At 34.5% G+C, this 9,297-nt stretch overlaps 1 pseudogene; it reads right to left on the bottom strand.

The window, feature by feature from the left end:
- Positions 1-377: 377 nt before the first annotated feature.
- Positions 378-9,297, bottom strand: part of LOC144254491 (AP-1 complex subunit sigma-3 pseudogene) — a 169,847-nt pseudogene continuing 160,927 nt past the window's right edge.

The following is a 9,297-nucleotide window of genomic DNA, read 5'->3' as shown; positions in this document are numbered from 1 at the left end:
GTTATCAACAATACAGTTTTCAACCTGTCAGTAGGAGGTCAAATGCAATGCAAATATATTGCAATCATTTTTTCAAAATTAGCTTTAAAATATCACATGGAGTTAAGATATTACAAACAACTATTCATCCGTTGGGTTATTCAACAGTCGTTTCAAGAAACCAGGCACACAAAAAGTACTCATATATAGTATAATACAGATGTGTAGCAATTATAAATATATCATGTTAAATGACTTCAATTTGTGCTAGTTAACAAAGAATGCCTTTAAGTTATTTTTGGCATGGTGCCAGAGGCTTTGTCAAGACTGACTGTAAGGCATTGCTTGTTTGTAAATTTATAATTCATAGCACTCGGAGTCTTCAAGTAGATGAACAGTTAAAATGTAGGTTTGTTCATGTATTCTTCCATTGTCTCTTGTACCATATCAGTCTTCAATAGCTTTTACAGAAGTTTTCTTGGATGTTTCCTGAATTTCTCCACCTATTATAAATTCATCAAGGATAAAATATGCCTTTTCAAAATTAAAGATAATATTCAGCTCGCAGACATTTCCAAAGTATTTGTCCAGCAACTCCACATAACGGTGAACGATTTCTAGTGTCAAAAGCTCATTGTCTTGATTTTCTACTGCACAGCAAAAATACAAACTAGCATACACCTTTTATAAACAAGTTTTAGCTCCTTCCAGTCAAGAAAACTGCTTGTCCTGTGACCACAAGAGGGAATAATCGGAACAATTTCCCGAGTGACCTTTTTCCTTTCTTTGTAGGGGAGGGTGGTGTACCCTTTCTGCAGCCGCAATTTCCCTTGTCGACTGAAGAGCAATATGAAATGTATGTTGGTGACCAGGCCGCCACCGCCCCTGTCCTGAAAGCCACTACCATTTTTCTTTACCAATTATCACCATCTCATACTCTCACATTTTTCTTTCCTTCCTAGATGAGATTTCATGGAATTGCCCCAAGTCTCCTCCTCTCAAGATGTCTCTATCACTTTGCCTGTATTATTTATTAGGAAAAAAATGTGAACTCTATTTAAATATAAAGCCACACCACCGTGACGTATACCTGAGTAGCCAATATTTCTGGAGCTAATCTGACTACTATCTGGAGAGTTTCCACTTAACCACATAGCTTCACTTACTACCTGGCCATTTGGCAATGTCAGGAAAACCCATAGAATTTTTTCTTTTCACTCATCTAAATAGATCATTATTTCACACTTTCCAATCATTTTGTACTTCAGTATCTCTTATCATTTTCAGCTGGTAATCACAGCTGATAGCTGATATGCACAGATTGAATTATTGTGACACACATAGAGGCACAGTATGCATCATCTCCCTTTTATAATGATTTGTAAGCTTCTTACTTATATACATATATGGTAAGACAGAGAGCCCCTGCTTCCTATAAAAACCCAACCCCTTTCATGTACTTAATGGCTCTGTTCCTGCAGTTGCTTTCCCTCCATCCACACCTCCAATCTCGTCTGCCTGGTTGGTTTTTGTTCTACAGAATCAGATTCAAGCAACATTCCAAATGAGCCCTTCTTCCTTTTTCTTGTTGTGTCTCTGGTTGAAGCCAACTTCTATGAAACTTTTACTGGAAAACCTCTTTGAAGAGTTGTCTTCTGAAAGTTCTGTACTTTGAATCTTCCTTCCCTCCATTAATGGCTTCAATTTGGAAAGGAGATGGTGGAGTTAATTTGTAAATTTGAAATGTTGATAAATGTTGCAAATCTGCCTTCCATTAAAATTATATTAAAGCATATTATCACCAACAGTGCTTATTCCCACCATATTCTTGTTATATTAGAAAGTTAATACAAACGTATGTTTTCATTGTGTGGCAAAAGCTCTTTAATATGGTATTAGACTTTAAAAGATTTTTTAATAGAAATTAAACTAAAATTTGGAAGGATTTACATTCATATACTTTTATTTACTTCAAATTTTTTTTTTTTTTACACTTGGGAGGAAAAAAAATAAAGTAAATCCACAGAATTTATTTTCATTTTTTTATACTCATTTCTGAAAATAATAGCACAAATTCAAGGAAGAGTATCCACGTATATTCAGTTCCATTCCTATCTGCATTATTCAGCATATAAACTGCATTTATCAATTAGAAATTCATATTTTCTCTAACAAGAATTACTAATTCATTCTCCAATTACTTTCATGAATTTTGCAAGGAGACATACGTATTCTTGATATTTTAATCTTAAGATGCAAAAATATTTTAAGAAGTCAAAATACTACTAAATTTATATTTCAGTGTGCTCTGATGCATATTAGTAATAATACCTGTCAATTCACAAATTACAAAGGATGCTTAGTATAATTGATGAATTGTTCAATAATTCTGAAGGACATTAACACAATAGCAAATAAAGTTTTGTTTGGTGACCTGAAGAGCTGATGGTGGCATCTGTGGATCCTTTAATTCATTTTTTAATTGAGCAAACTTTACAATTTAAACCTTTGGCCAAATAATTAAACATAAAATCTGAAAGCAACCCTTGAAAATAAGTTAAACATCACAGTTTCATCATCCTTTAAATTAAGAATTTCTTTGTGAAAAATCCAGCTTCATAAGATGTTCAGCAAATGATAATATTTGTGTCTCAGTAATTTATAATATTTAGTAAATCTCTTTTTGAGATACAACAAAGATTTCCTTTTCTATTAGTGGACCGTATCAGAATACCAAAACACTCTCAGAAGGACATATGTTCAAGTTCACAAAATAATGACAATGATTGACAGTAAGGATTTTCAGGAGGTTCTTTTAGCCAAAGCATTTGGTTATAAAAACCTTCTGTGATTGATATACTGGTAAGTTGTACAGCTCTTAAGACAACAGAAGCCTAAGCCACAGGGGGAAATCATTAAAAAGTGACAATTTTAAGTGCTAATGAGACTGTGAAGCAAATGTAAGGATGTTAAAATTATTCATCTGTTTGAAAGTTAGTTTTCTCTTAGTAACCAAAGTTGAAGATGTGCATCATTACCCGTTACTCAGAGATTCCATCCCTAAGGATATACCCACAACCGATGGTTTGATCTGGACTATGAGGACAAACATTCTATGGTAGTACTGTTTAAATATTAAAATACATTGGAATTTTAAAGTACATCATAGAGTTGAAAGAGTAAATAAAGCATAATTGGGGGGAGTTATGAGGAATTGAATTCAGGGGAACTCAACCACTGAGCCACATCCCCATCCCCATTTTGTATTTATTTAGAGACAGGGCCTCACTGAGTTGCTTAGAGCCTCTCTGTTGCTGAGACTGGCTTTGAACTCAGGATCCTCCTGTCTCAGCCTCCCAATCTGCTGGTATTACAGGTGTGTGCCACCACCCATGGCAGTAAACATTTAAGACCATCAGAATATGTCCAATAATTAAAATTTAAGCTAGGGAAATGACCTCTCAGACTAGGTATCTCTTACATTTATGATAACAATCTACAAATGCATATTCTGATGCAGTTCTCTTGAAACTAAGAATGGCATGCAATTATTTTCTTTTTTCATGTCAAGTTTCTGAATGGAAATGCAATTTATCTTTTGTGTCCAAAGAACTTTTAGAGGGTTTCAACCATGTATCCAACATATTCTTCTAAATCCTTAACTATAGCTCAGAAAAGAATAAACCTACATGGGTCATTTTTTTAATTCAAAATCTGAATGTCCCTACATTTTTAATATCCCAGAATGTCATGAAAACAGAGTACTGCCCCATGCCCCTTTTCTAGCTTAGTTTTTCATTGGTGTTCATTTAAGTTCTGGAGAAATTATCGTGGCAATCTAAAGGAATTTTACTCTCTTTCCCCTTGGGTAGAAGTAAACACAAATCATTTCTTTTCCATAGAAAGAACCTTACCATGGTTCTCCTAAATCAAGCATGCTTTTTTGTCACTAAAATTAGCCATTACTTATAGTTGCATTGACAAACCCAATAAACCTGGCAGAAATACATACAAGTAGACTATAAAGCAAATTGAATAAAAGCTGACATAATCATGCTAGATTTTTACTCTTTTAGAAAAGTAAAAGACAAATTGTGAACAGCCACTTTTAAGAGAAATTATATTATACTATTAGAGAAAAATCACTTTATTTTAGCATGAAACTTTTCTGCCTTTATTTTTTCTACCTCATTTATTCTACATTAGAGATACTCTTTATTTTGTGAAACACACATACATGGTCTGTAGCCTTTTTTTGTTTATTTATTTATTTTATTTTTTATTGGTTGTTCACAACATTACAAAGCTCTTGACATATCATATTTCATAGATTAGATTGAAGTGGGTTATGAACTCCCAATTTTACCCCAAATGCAGATTGCAGAATCACGTCGGTTACACATCCACAATTTTACATAATGCCCTATTAGTAATTGTTGTATTCTGCTACCTTTCCTATCTCCTTCTATCCCCCCTCCCCTTCCCTCACATCTTCTCTCTCTACCCCATCTACTGTAATTCATTTCTCTCCTTGTTTATTTTCCCATTCCCCTCACAACCTCTTTTATGTAATTTTGTATAGCAATGAGGGTCTCCCTTCATTTCCATGCAATTTCCCTTTTCTCTCCCTTTCCCTCCCATCTCATGTCTCTGTTTAATGTTAATCTTTTCTTCCTGCTCTTCCTCCCGGCTCTGTTCATAGTTGCTCTCATTATATCAAAGAAGACATTTGGTATTTGTTTTTTAGGGATTGGTTAGCTTCACTAAGCATAATCTGCTCTAGTGCCATCCATTTCCCTGCAAATTCCATGATTTTGTCATTTTTTAGTGCTGCTTAATATTCCATGGTGTATAAATGACACATTTTTTTATCCATTCATCTATTGAAGGGCATCTGGGTTGGTTCCACAGTCTAGCTATTGTGAATTGTGCTGCTATGAACATCGATGTGGCAGTATCCCTGTAGCATGCTCTTTTAAGGTCTTCAGGGAATAGTCCGAGAAGGGCAATAGCAGGGTCAAATGGTGGTTCCATTCCCAGCTTTCCCAGGAATCTCCATACTGCTTTCCAAATTGGCTGCACCAATTTGCAGTCCCACCAGCAATGTACAAGTGTACCCTTTTCTCCACATCCTCTCCAGCACTTGTTGTTGTTTGACTTCATAGTGGCTGCCAATCTTACTGGAGTGAGATGGTATCTTAGGGTGGTTTTGATTTGCATTTCTCTGACTGCTAGAGATGGTGAGCATTTTTTCATGTACTTGTTGATTGATTGTATATCCTCCTCTGAGAAGTGTCTGTTCAGGTCCTTGGCCCATTTGTTGATTGGGTTATTTGTTATCCTATTGTCTAATTTTTTGAGTTCTTTGTATACTCTGGATATTAGGGCTCTATCTGAAGTGTGAGGAGTAAAAATTTGTTCCCAGGATGTAGGCTCCCTATTTACCTCTCTTATTGTTTCTTTTGCTGAGAAAAAACTTTTTAGTTTAAGTAAGTCCCATTTGTTGATTCTTGTTATTAACTCTTGTGCTCTGGGTGTCCTATTAAGGAATTTGGAACCCGACCCCACAATATGAGGATCGGAGCCAACTTTTTCTTCTATCTGACGCAGAGTCTCTGATTTGATATCAAGCTCCTTGATCCATTTTGAGTTAACTTTTGTGCATGGCGAGAGAAAGGGATTCAGTTTCATTTTGTTGCATATGGATTTCCAGTTTTTCCAACACCATTTGTTGAAGATGCTATCCTTCCTCCATTGCATGCTTTTAGCCCCTTTATCAAATATAAGATAGTTGTAACTTTGTGGATTGGTCTCTGTGTCCTCTATTCTGTATCATTGGTCCACCTGCCTGTTTTGGTACCAGTACCATGCTGTTTTTGTCATTATTGCTCTGTAATATAGTTTGAAATCTGGTATCTCTATACCACCTGATTCACACTTCCTGCTTAGAATTGCTTTTGCTATTGTGGGTCTTTATTTTTCCATATGAATTTCATGATTGCTTTATCTATTTCTACAAGAAATGCCATTGGTATTTTGATTGGCATTGCATTAAACCTATAGAAAACTTTGGTAATATTGCCATTTTGATAATGTTAGTTCTGCCTATCCATGAACAGGGTATATTTTTCCATCTTCTAAGATCTTCTTCTACTTCTCTCTTTAGGATTCTGTAGTTTTCATTGTATAACTCTTTCACCTCTTTTGTTAGGTTGATTCCCAAGTATTTTATTTTTTTGGAAGATATTGTGAATGGAGTGTTTTTACTCATTTCCGTTTCAGAAGTTTTGTCGCTGATATACAGAAATGCCTTTGATTTATGTGTGTTGATTTTATATCCTGCCACTTTGCTGAATTCATTTATTAGTTCTAGTAGTTTCTTTGTAGACCCTTTTGGGTCTTCTAGGTATATAATCATGTTGTCCGCAAATAGTGATAATTTAAGTTCTTCTTTTCCTATTTTTATGCCTTTAATTTCTTTAGTCTGTCTAATTGCTCTGGCCAGTGTTTCCAGAACTATATTGAATAGAAGTGGTGATAGAGGGCATCCCTGTCTTGTTCCAGATTTTAGAGGGAATGCCTTCAATTTTTCTCCATTCAGAATGATGCTAGCCTGAGGCTTAGCATAGATAGCTTTTACAATGTCAAGGTAAGTTCCTGTTATCCCTAGTTTTTCTAATGTTTTGAACATAAAGGGATGCTGTACTTTGTCGAATGCTTTCTCTGTGTCTATCAAGATGATCATTTTTAAAAATATTCTTTCTACACAGTATTGAAGCCCACTGTTCTTTTTTCCTTCACTCTATTATCCATATTTATATAAATGCTTTCATAAAGTGGAACATATATAATATCATTCTATAGATTTTTGTGTCTTTGTATTTCTCCAAATTCAATGACTTCTCTAATAACCTATTTTACCATCTAATTTTAGAACCCATGTGATGCTGAAGTTTTACCCTAATACAAATAAGTGTTCCACATGTATATATAGACATTAATGGAAAGCTAGTATTTTTCTTAATTCTACACAGATAGTTACACATTCATTCCAAGATTTTAAATAGTTAGATTAAAAACAAACAAACAAACAACAACAACAACAGAAAGAGGGCAGTCAATAGAAGCACAGGGCCTCAGGACCTGTCTCTTGGTCCCAACAGCTCTGTATTTGCTTTACATCCTCAAGTGTCTGCTACAAGGAAGTGATGAGCTGGTGTCATTAACATTCTGTTAGCATGAAGGATTTACTTCTTCCAGTAGTGCAATCAGACCATGAGAATCTCAAATTCTCTCTTTGGTGCTCAGAGAATAACAGAACAGTCTCTCCAACAAATACTCGGAAACTGTGAACTTTAGCACAGGTTAATGAGACACTTCAAAAAGCGTTCAGTGAAAGTGATGACTGAAAAATAAAGTATTTGTGGTTCGCTCAGGTAGTAGTTGAGTTGTCCTTTTATGTATTTTTCTATCTGTATTGTTTTGCTTTCAGGGATTTGCACTAAAGCAATCCATTTGTTGTTGCAAATCAAGCTAGAAATATTATAGAATATATCATAATATCTTTAGTGGTTATTTGAGATCTATAGAATTTCCCTTTTGAGACTAAGAGGTAAATTAGATCCAGAATATCTTTGCTAAGTAGAACTTCCAGAGTTATGAATGTAATGTGTGCTATTATTAAAAATGTGGGGAAATTATTTAAACAGTTATTTCACTTATTCAAATTTGATTGATGGTATAAAAACCTTACTTAATTTTTATATACCACTTACTTCAACTTCCCATATTTTATTACTTTATATGTACAAAGCTTGAAGCAATATGGTTCCTAAAAATCTGTGTCTATTTTTATGAGAAATAATGAAAAAAGTTTATGATTTGCTTCTTGAAAATCTAGGTGTCTATGTTTATGAGAAATTATGAATAAAATTAACTGCACAGGACTAGAAACTTAGAGCTTTGGGAAGATTTGAGACAGGAAAAGCACGTCACTGAGGTACAAAAAAAAAGTCTTTCAAATCAATCAATATATGCACATGTCAGCTGTTTCAACAACCACAAGCCGATTATCACATAGTTTTAAGTGAATTATATTTTATCGGAAAAATGAGTTCATTTTAAACTTCTTGTTATAATGTGTGATGATTTCTAAAAGCAAGACTGACTTATATGGGTAAATGTCCTTAAGTGGCCTTTTCTCAAACCTAAAATATTCAAACAATCTTCAGTTTCCTCTTTTAAAACTTTCTTGCATGTGTCCCTGAACACACATATGATTTAACAATACCTGTAGAGAGTACAATATCCAGGTTCCAACATAACACCAGTGGAGCACCACTGAAGACCTTGTTCCTAAAAATCTAGGTGTCATCCTCCCCTCTCATCAAGACAAACATTCTCTCTGAGTCTCCCCAGAATAGAGGAAAGTCTTCCCTCCATTCTTCCCAGACTGTGGGCTTCCAATCTCAAATGACTTTGCCCTGGTTGTTCTCATACTTTACTAGGCAAAAATAAGAAATGAAACATTTTTTGAAACCTGGAATCCTCGGTTCTATTTGCCAGTTGCATTGTGATTTTATTCATTCTGAGTGAAGTTTCAGAATCTGTTGGCTTCTTGTCTTTTGAGAGGGTACTGCAGGTGTTTTTAACTCATTAAAAAAAAAAGTCTTGCAAATTCCCTTGTTTATAGATTAACTAACTTGTTTGTCTGTCATGCTTGAGGCCCTGAGTTCCATTTCCAGCCCTGCAATAACAAAATAACAGCAAAAAAAAAAAAGTAACTAGAACTTTATTTTTCTCTTAAATACTTTTTCCATTCTGGGATTTAAAATAATTCATTACAGAATAAAAATCCATTCTCTCTTAGAGTGAATCTTAGGGCTCTCTGTGCTCCAGTCCTTGTCCATATCTCCAGGCTCACTCTTATTTCCTAATACCTGTCAGGCTTCTTATTCATACACTCTTTTTTTAAATATATTTTTTAGTTGTAGGTGGACCCAATGCCTTTATTTTATTAGTTGATTTTTACCTGGTGCTGAGGATCAAACCCAGTGTTTCACATGTGCTAGGTGAGAACTCTACCACTGAGCCACAACCCCTTATACATACATTCTTAATCTGGCTAGGTCCCTCTCTTTTTTTCTATGCTTATTATATTATATTAGCATTCAATCAAATGCTACATTCCCCAGCATGTCTTTCCTAATTTTTATCATTTGGATTAGGTTTACTTTTTCTTCAATATCATCCAGTGATACTTCTACTTATTTTAAAATATTTGGTCTGTTCAAGTCTTTGCCTTCCATTATTTTTTAA

The sequence above is a fragment of the Urocitellus parryii genome, chromosome 1 (assembly GCF_045843805.1).
Source record: "Urocitellus parryii isolate mUroPar1 chromosome 1, mUroPar1.hap1, whole genome shotgun sequence".
NCBI lineage: Eukaryota > Metazoa > Chordata > Mammalia > Rodentia > Sciuridae > Urocitellus > Urocitellus parryii.
The sequence above is the reverse complement of the archived record's forward strand: the minus strand, read 5'-3'. Positions and strand labels throughout refer to the sequence as shown.